Source organism: Octodon degus, unplaced genomic scaffold, assembly GCF_000260255.1.
Source record: "Octodon degus isolate 3935 unplaced genomic scaffold, OctDeg1.0 scaffold00001, whole genome shotgun sequence".
In the NCBI taxonomy this organism is placed as follows: Eukaryota; Metazoa; Chordata; class Mammalia; order Rodentia; family Octodontidae; genus Octodon; species Octodon degus.
The window spans coordinates 36632441-36641721 of NW_004524577.1; positions in this window are offsets into that span (position 1 = coordinate 36632441).

Below are 9281 nucleotides of genomic sequence, written 5' to 3' on the forward strand. Positions count from 1 at the left end.
ATTAGAGCCCTGAGTCAATTTTGATCCTTTGTTTTTTGGGGTTTTTTAAAAGAACACTTGGGGAGAAGGATTTCTTACCTCGCTTTTGCTTTGTCCCCAGCAAATGCTTATGTAAGATTGTGTTTTCACGTCAAAGATCTGGTGTGGAATTTCTGGCACACAAGAATTTCTTATCCTGGTTGCTTTGGGGGGTTTCAGTGTGCGTATGATGAGGGATCTAACAGCACAACTGCAAAATCCATTAATGTATCCACTCCAGCAATTACATTTATCATTTCCCACCTGGGAATTCGGGCTGTAGCCTCGCTCACGCGGACGTGCGGTAACTTGCGGACCCTGGTGCAGTGTCTGACGCCACAGCTTCTGCAAAAACCATTAGTGGCGTCTGCTTCAGCAACGAGGCCCAGGAACCGTTTCTTGAAAGAAATCAAAGAAAGGGGGAAGGTGGCTGAGTCGGTGAGCTGTGGGGAGATGGCCTGAGGTACAGGAAGGAAACCGTTCTGACAGGAAAGTGAAGAAGGTGCACTGGATTTAACTAGATGAAGAGGTAGAGTGGGCTGCTATGAAGCGTGTCGAGAAATTAAAATTTTAGAGTATACCTTCCATAGGACAGGTACTGCCGTTTAATAATTCTAACAACCAGGAGAAGTATTTTGCTGTTTGAATGAGGGTCAAAGAATTAAAATGTTCAACTCTAGTTATCCAGAAAGTGGCATTGGTGGAATTTAAGGTCTGCCTTCGTTTGACTGTTTAGAGCTTTCACAGCGTTATTCAGGGCTCGTATGTTGAGTACAGAGGCTGAAACATCACTCTCTCATGCCTTTGTTCATTCATTAAACAAATACTTACTGAGTCTGCGCATGGTGCTAGTGCAGCACCGAGGGCTGGGGGTGTGCCTGGGAAGAAGGCATACTCGCAGCTTCGAGGACTGCATTTGAAGTTGTGCAACACCTAGTGATGAGCCGCCGTGGAGTGCAGGGCACCTACCGCAGTGTCAGTGGAGCTGGGAAGAGACGCTGACCTCCAGGAGGTTTGCAAAGGAAGCATAATGCTAGTAGAGCCTTTAGAGACAGAGTTGCAAGAGGAAAGAAAGCGAGGCAGAATACTCTAGGGAAAGGTTGGTGTTTGGCACGAAAGCCTGGTGACTATGAGAACTACAAGCAGCTCAGGTGCAGGTCGGAGGGTGGCGAGAGATCAGGTGCGGTAGGATGCCTGGTGTAAAGGACATAAAAATGTTTGGTTTTATCTTGAGAAGAACGAAGCGTGAACGGAAATGATGAGACTTGCAGGTGGAAGGACTGCCTGGATGTGATGCGAAGCGGAAACGAGAGGAGAACAGAAGCAAGAATGAAAAGCGGAAGCAACATGGTGGCGATGGGAAGGGCAGAGCTCTCAGCAGGTCACCAGGAGGCAGACCTGGTAGAATGCGGCCACTAAGCAGCCACAGGAGTAGGTCTGAGGAAAGAGGTGAAGATACCAGAGATTTGCTTTCTACCTTGGAAAGGTGAAAGATGCTTGCATTCACCGAAGTAGGGAATGGATGAGGAAGAATGGCCTTAGGGAAGATTGTTTGGTTTAATTTGGGGACATTCAAATGGGAAGACCCAGGGGACAGTTGATTATAGGGAACTTGACCTCAGGATGGAAAGCTGGACTGAACAGAACAGCTTGAGTTATTAGCGTAAAGATCATTGCTCCTACAGTTGCTAGGGACCAGAAGTGTTTGGGTGGCTTTTTATTTTTCAAATGCAGATGTCTGACTTGATTCTAAACCACTGGATCAAAAATTTTGGGAATGTAGATGTTGTGTGTTCTTAAAGAGTTTCATTAGGATCCAGTAGCTCTATCAAGACTGAAATTTATTGGTACGCACAGTAACTGTGAAAATGCATTGCTCAGACCTCCTGCAAGACCCACAACCATCTGTGAGAAGCATAGCTGACTGGCATAGCAAGGCCCCCTTTGCATCCACCACCATGTTCGCACCCAGGCCACACTTCCTGTCTGGTACCAGGCTACACACAGGCAACTGTAGCTCCAGGATTTTCCCTGGGCCTGACTGGGCCTTAGAACTGCCTGGCAGCCAGAGACTCGTCCTTCTCAGTTCTCCTTTTTTCCTCCTTTTTTTTCACAAGTGTCAAAGTAATATTATAGTCTGAATGTTTTCCTGGGCTACACTTGCTCTCCCCTCTTTAGCCTTCGCAGATACCAATAAACGTACTCTTGTTATAGTTTGGTTCTAGAATGTTCCAAAGGCCCATGTGTTAAAGGCTTAGTCCCCAGCTCAGTGCTATTGGGAGGTGATGGTATCTAAGGAGACAGGGCTCAGTGAGTGGCTGTAGGTCATTGAGGACCTGCCCTCAAAGGGGATTATGGGACCCTGGTCTCTTCCTCTCTCTCACCTTGCTTCCTGGGTGCTATGAGGTGAACAGACACTCTTTGCCATGACGTACTGCAACACCAAAAGCAATAGGGCCAACTGACTTCGGACTGAAATCTCCAAAACTATAATCTAAAAGAAATCTTTTCTCTGGATAAGCTGATTATCTTAGATATTCATTATAGTAATGAAAAGCTGACTCACACAACATTTAATCCTATCTCCGTGGATGTTTCTTGGAAAACCTAAATTGATACAATGTGGATGACAACTGAGGGCATATGAGTGTTGGAGATCATGTAGTGAAAAAAGAGAGACCAAAATAGGGCTCTGAGGACTACCTGCATTCACAGAATTGGTAACGGAAGAGGTACCTGTAAAAAAGACTGAGCAGTCCAGAAAAGAGAGTTGATAAAAGGAAGATGCAGTTAAAGACACCAAATGTTACAAACATAGGAGTGCATGTATCACTGTGGTTTTTTGTTTGTTTGTTTTTTGGTGGAACCGGGAATTGAACTCAGACCCTTGTGCTTGCCAGGGAAGCACTTATTCCACTGAGCCATCTCCTTGTCCTATCACTGTGGTGTGATGCTTTCAGTTCTGGAAAAATAACCAGGAGGGGAATAGCTGAGATGAATGGGACCTCCAATCCTAGTTTCCTGAGGAACCTCCATGCTGATTTCTATAGTGTTTGTAACAGTCTGCACTCCACCAACAGTGGAGAAGTGTCCCTGTTTCCCTATAGCCCCTCTAGCACTTGTTGTTGGTTGACTTCTTGTTGATAGCCACTCTTTCTGGGGTGAAATGGAATCTCAGTGTTGTTTTAATTTGCATGTTTTGAATGACTGATGCTGCTGAACATTTTTTAATCAGCACAATTTGTTATAGCTAAACTTGCCCATCAACCCAAATGCCTACTAACTGAGGAAAAGATAAAAAAAGATGCGATTTTTTTTTAAATGGAGTATTACTCAGCTATAAAGAAGTTAAACTTGAGGCTTTTATAGGTAAATGGACACAACTAGAGACCACATTCATAAGTGAAATAAATCAGACCCACATGTGCAAATGTCATATTGTCTCCCTAGTTTAAGTACCTGAAAGAGTCACTAAAATCCAAAAGGTACAACAGACACAGTGAAAAGAAAAGAAACTTTTCAAAGGGGAGGAACAACTGGGTTAAAGGAAAGGAGAAAAGAAAGAAGGAAGGGAAAAAATATATATGTATATACACAGGATATCTTGGATGATTGTGCTGCTGATTTCTACTAGTCTATTGAAAGGAACAGTTAATGTTTAATTTTTTTTCCATCTTTTTAATTTTTTTGACCTATGTTGCATGCTCCTATCTGGTAATCTGAACAACTAATTTGAAGACAACAGCACGCAACATAACAACCATTGTTGAATTCCTGTCATCTTGTTTAGTGAAATTCTGTATCATTTCTAACATTTATAAATGAGTTTTTGTTAGTTTTTGCTCTCTCTTAAAAATTTAAAATTGCTCTTAAGAAAGAAACAAAGAATAAAAAAGAAAAGAAAGAAAGAAAGAAAGAAAGGAAGGAAGGAAGGAAGGAAGGAAGAAAGAAAGAAAGAAAGAAAGAAAGAAAGAAAGAAAGAAAGAAAGAAAGCGACAAATGTAATACAGGTCAAAAAAGAATACAAAGGTATCCATTGGATTTGACAGTAAAGATCTCAATGAGTATTTTCAGTAGAGAGAAAATTCCAGATTGCAGTAGCAATGAAATCAATCATAGGTGAGAAAGCAGAAATATTTTTTCCATAATTTTATTGAGAAACAAATAGCAATGAGACAGTTTCAAATCAAATTAGTAGGACATTTTCAATAATTAATACATTGCATATTGTTTTCTTAGTGGTTATTCATTGTACAAGATGCAGACACGATATCCTGTTTATAAACACTTTTAAAAGAATGTAGCTTTATATCTATCCTAACCATTTTGAATATACAAATACAAAATGGTCATTTTTTAAAATTAATTTTATTGAGAAACAAATAGCACTGAGATAGTTTCAAATCAAATTAGTAGGACAGTTTCAATAATTAATACATTGCATATTATTATCTTCTTAGTGGTTATTCATAGTATAAGATGCAGACACAATATCCTATTCAAACACTATTAGTACAAATCTTTCTTCTCATTGAATTAAGAGAAAGTAGCTGTATATCAATCCTAATTATTCTGTATGTACAGATGCAAAATGGTCCTTCCTTTGTATCGCCTTTTTTTTGTTTAGTCCTGTCAGAGATGGGCATTCCATTGGCATCTAAATACTGTAGGTGTGTGAATTCAGCAAAACAATCCAACACACTTCAGCAGTCCACAATAGTAGTGGGTTATCCACAGGACTGGCAATGTCAGAAGTTGTTGACTTGAGCCTTTCACAGCTCAGCATATTAATATGGCTTTACTTTATATATCTCATTTTTTATACTTTTCTGATGGATGGTTAACACCAAAATAAAGCAAGACCTATATAACAAGAAATGTAACTTTTGTGTCTGATAAGGTCAGTCAAGTACCCTTGGGATTTATCCTGTAGCCCTGTGCCGCAGTTTGCAGATCCTTTGTCAGTGTCAGCCATGTGGATGAGTCACGGCCATTGCCTGAGCAATTTGCTCTCTGTGTAAGCCTGAGAGAATGTTTTCTCTCCATGTGACTCTCCTTAGGCACACTCTACATCATCGACCACTTTCCTCTGAAAATTTGGGACACAATTGAGTTACATGATGTTACAATTTAGGTTCTCCTATGTCCTGAGTCCTCACTGACCTTGAAAGGCTAGGGTCAAAATGTTGGCTGTCCTTGCAGCCCTTCTATTTCTCTAATTTTTGGTCTGCAAACTTAGGTTGTTCACCCCCTACAAGACAAGCTTATTATTACCCTATAACATATGCAGTTGGGTTTAACCTCACTATCTGCCTGAATATCAAACATCCTAGGCATAACATGGAACAGGTACTTTCCATTAAGTATTGATATGTTAAACTTTAAGTCCCTACAGAATATGGAGAAAAAAATTTTTTAATGAAAAATATTTTAAAAATATGAATAAACAATTACATATTTTCACACGGAAATTTAGAATTCCAACCATACACAGCATTATAGCAGGATAGTCCTGTGACATTCTTTTTTCTTGTGCCTTTTTTTCATTCATTACCCTTTTTTTTTTTAAACAAACACTTACTTGAGAGATAGTATGGCAACAACTGGTATGTCATGACAAGCAGTATGTATTTCGAAGACCAGAATGACAGGCATTCCAAGCGTGATCCTTCTATTACACATTGCTATCTTCCGTGCAGCTGCTTGGTTCACAGGTATCAGCATATATAGTGAGTCAGGGTGAGAATCCTACGAATTAACTGGGAGAGAAAGCAGAAATACTGAGGAAGAGATTTCTTCGAATAACTTTGTCTATGAAAGGGAGAGAATAAAACTGTGAATATGAATTTGAGAGTGGGATTCTGTTATTATTGTTTTATTTTATTTTTGTGTTTTCAAGATGGAAAATTCTGGAGCCTGTTTAAACGCATCCAGGGGGGCCGGGGAGATGGCTCAGTGGAATAAGCGCTTCCCTGGCAAGCACAAGGGCCTGAGTTTAATCCCCGGTTCTGCCAAATAAATAAATAAATAAACACATCCAGGAAAAGGGTGGTGTGAGGTTACAAGTAAAAATATAATGTTCAGATGCTGGATCCAAATGAGATCAGATTATGAGAAAGAAAAGTTATATTAAGATAACATTTTTTTAAATGTATTTAATACAGGGTCTCACTATGTACATCAGACTCCTAGTGATTTCCCTGTTTTCAGCCTCCCAATCCCTGGGATTACAGGCCCCAGGTGCACCCCGCCACACCCAGACTCATTGGGCCATTTCAGCACGCCCAGGGGGCGGGGCCAGCACACTGGGAATCAAACCCCCTGAGTCTGCCTAAGCAGGCACTTAAATGCTTTAATCCACTGAACTATTTGGCTGGCAAGTTAAATTAAGAGACAGGGTAACTTTCTCGCTTTGGCAATGGAGAAAATAAGGAAGGAAGAGGTATAGACTTAAGTAAGTTTGTACATTGGCTGCTGCAAAGTTGAAGATTTTCCCATATGTTATTCCTCGAGGTGAAGTCTCAATGGAAGAGGAGAGCGAGCAGTGGTCACACACAGGTTAAAAACAGAAGAGAGAAGTTTAATATTATTTTTGCAGACAGTGGGAGGAAAGTTACCCAAACAATAGAAAAATTTCCAGGCAGCCACTGAGGATCAGACTGGAAACCAGTTTAGCGGGACCGGGTTGTATGTGTTTGTACGGCTTTGTCTCAGATTCCTTCTCAAAACACTATGAAGCATGGAAAGCCAGACAACTAGCTACTCCAGGCTTGGCGTGCTGGGCAGCAGTGAGGGACGGACCACAGAAAGGGCACTGGAGGAATCTGGACTGAGAGAGGGAGAAGTGATGAGCTATAGGATCCACACTAAGCATAAAAGAAAACACAGAGAGGCAAAGAAGCAAGAAAATCAAGAATAGTAGTGGAACTGTCAGAGTAAGAGAAATACAAGCGTGGAAGATCATGATCAAATTCATGAGATGCCCGAGGATTTTAGAAACAGAGTAATTTTAGATTGCAGTCAGGTCTAAGGCGCAGCAATCAGAGTGGGTATTTGGAGTTAAACAGGTAAGTTAACAAACTCTGGTAAGGACATTAAAGCAATCATCTCTGGTGACACATTTGAGGGAAGAGGGAGTTGGAGGGTGTTGAGCCAGAGTTTACAGGAAATGAAGAAACATGTACGGAAGTCAAACAAAAAAGAAATGAAAAACAGAGGCTAGTAGATGCAAATCCTAGCCTTAACAGCAAGAAGCTGTACTTGGGAGTAGAAGAGTGGTGGTTGAATGTAGTATTGTGGAAAGAAGATCCTGTCAAGCTGATCTCTTGACCTCAAAACAATGAAGTGTGGAAGGAGAAACAAGTGTTGAAAGGGCTGCCAGGACATTTTCTTCAGAAGGTCTGGGTTTCAATTTAGGCAAAGAGGTGTAGAGAAATTTTGTGATGCTGAAATTCCAGCGGACTTGATGTGTAGAAAATATGATTTTTGAATCACGCAGTGGACAGATTTGGGAAGGGGAGGAAAAGTGGGGGCTGGTAAGCAGAAAGAGAAACAAAATAGTGTGAAGAAAAGAATCTAGGAGAGAAGGGGCGATAAAAGGCTTCCATCCCTACGTTGGTGGCCAAGGTAGAGTAAGGCAGGAGGCACCCCTAGCAGGGTTCCAGGAAGAATTACTTCTCCACAGCAGCTTCTTGAACAGGAGGGATTTGAGTTTCTATAAAAAGCCAGGCACGCCTCCAGTTAATTGCATGTCCAAGGAAACTCTAGCTAGAACGATCGTCTGAGCCCATAAGCAAATGATAGTACAGGCTTTTTAATTCTAAGATAATATGCCTCGTGAGGTCATCCAGGTAGGAGTGTCTTAACAGGGACAAAAAGTATTGTTTTTGGTTTTGGCGGGCTCAGTCTGCCTTCAGAGCAGGTCTGCTTTGGCTTGAGGATGTGGGGATCGAACCACAGCATCCTAAGCATGACTGGTTCGTTTCGGCAGGCTCTTAAACAGCTGAGCTAATGGGCAGGCCCCCAACAGGGATAAAAAGAAGACCGCGCATTAATCATGCATCATGACCTCTGAAGCAATACGATGTGAAACCGTTAAGATTTAGAATTAAGAATGTATGCAAGCTCCTTTGGTACATCTTCGTCACGTCTCTGGTGGGTGGAGAGGGAAGACCCGGTCCTCATGGGGAGAGCCTATGTTTCTTAAATGAAAACCAAGGGATGGCGGGGACTACCATTCAGGAGACCCGCGGGAGCGAGATGCGAGTGCGGGCGCGAAGCAGCTTGGGAGGAATTTCTCACCCTGTTGATTCTACTTCAGGCTGATCTTTGCTCATCACAAACTGGGTTTATGCAAAAACTAGGTTGTCTCCTTCAGAGGGACTCTCACATATGGTAGATCTCCTCTCCTTTCAAATGGGATTTCTTACTATAAGCTAAAATCTAGATGATTTTGTAAGTTCTCTACCCAACGAGCTATCCTGCCGGTCCTCCCTTGTCATTCTTAACTATACTCATGCCTGTGGCAGGGTTTTACGTAAATAAGTCTTCAACCAGTGTTTTTGTTTGTTTGTTTGTTTGTTTGTTTTTTGACTCTTATCTCTTTAAATCCCAAAAACAAAAATTAACAGGAAGTTCTCCACTCTACTTACACAGCAAATTGAGCATGATCTTGGATTTTTTTTTTTATTTATTTTATTTTTTATATGCTTCAAGAGGAAAAATGCAGCCCCTACTTGGTGTAATTTACTTAAATGCCAGATTCTCCTGGGGAAACTAGGTTGTCTTTATAACTTGATTCAAATAACTACTCTGATTCTCAATAGCTTTTTATGAAATTACCATGTAGGGCTTAAATTGGTACAGCTGAATTAAATAAATATCGGAGCTTAACATTCTTAATCACAAACCCTCAATTTAACCAACCATTTATTATAATCAAAAAGCAATCAATATGTTGATTGTGGTGACATGCAAAATGGATGTAGAGTTATTAGTAATTACCCTATATTTGTGGTTCACTATGATGGAGGAATAACTGGAAAGAAAATTTTAAAGCACATTGCAGTTAAAGGACGGCTTGTTATGTTTTGCAGCAGCATGCTGTATTGATTGTAGTTTTTAAATAAATTAAATAACATAGGTTGCTGTCAAACATATGAATTATTCATGAGGTGCAGTTTGGGAACACGGAAACAGCTCCTGTTTATGAATATTCAGATGTGTTAATAGATCAATGACCGACCCAACATTAACTAGCTGTT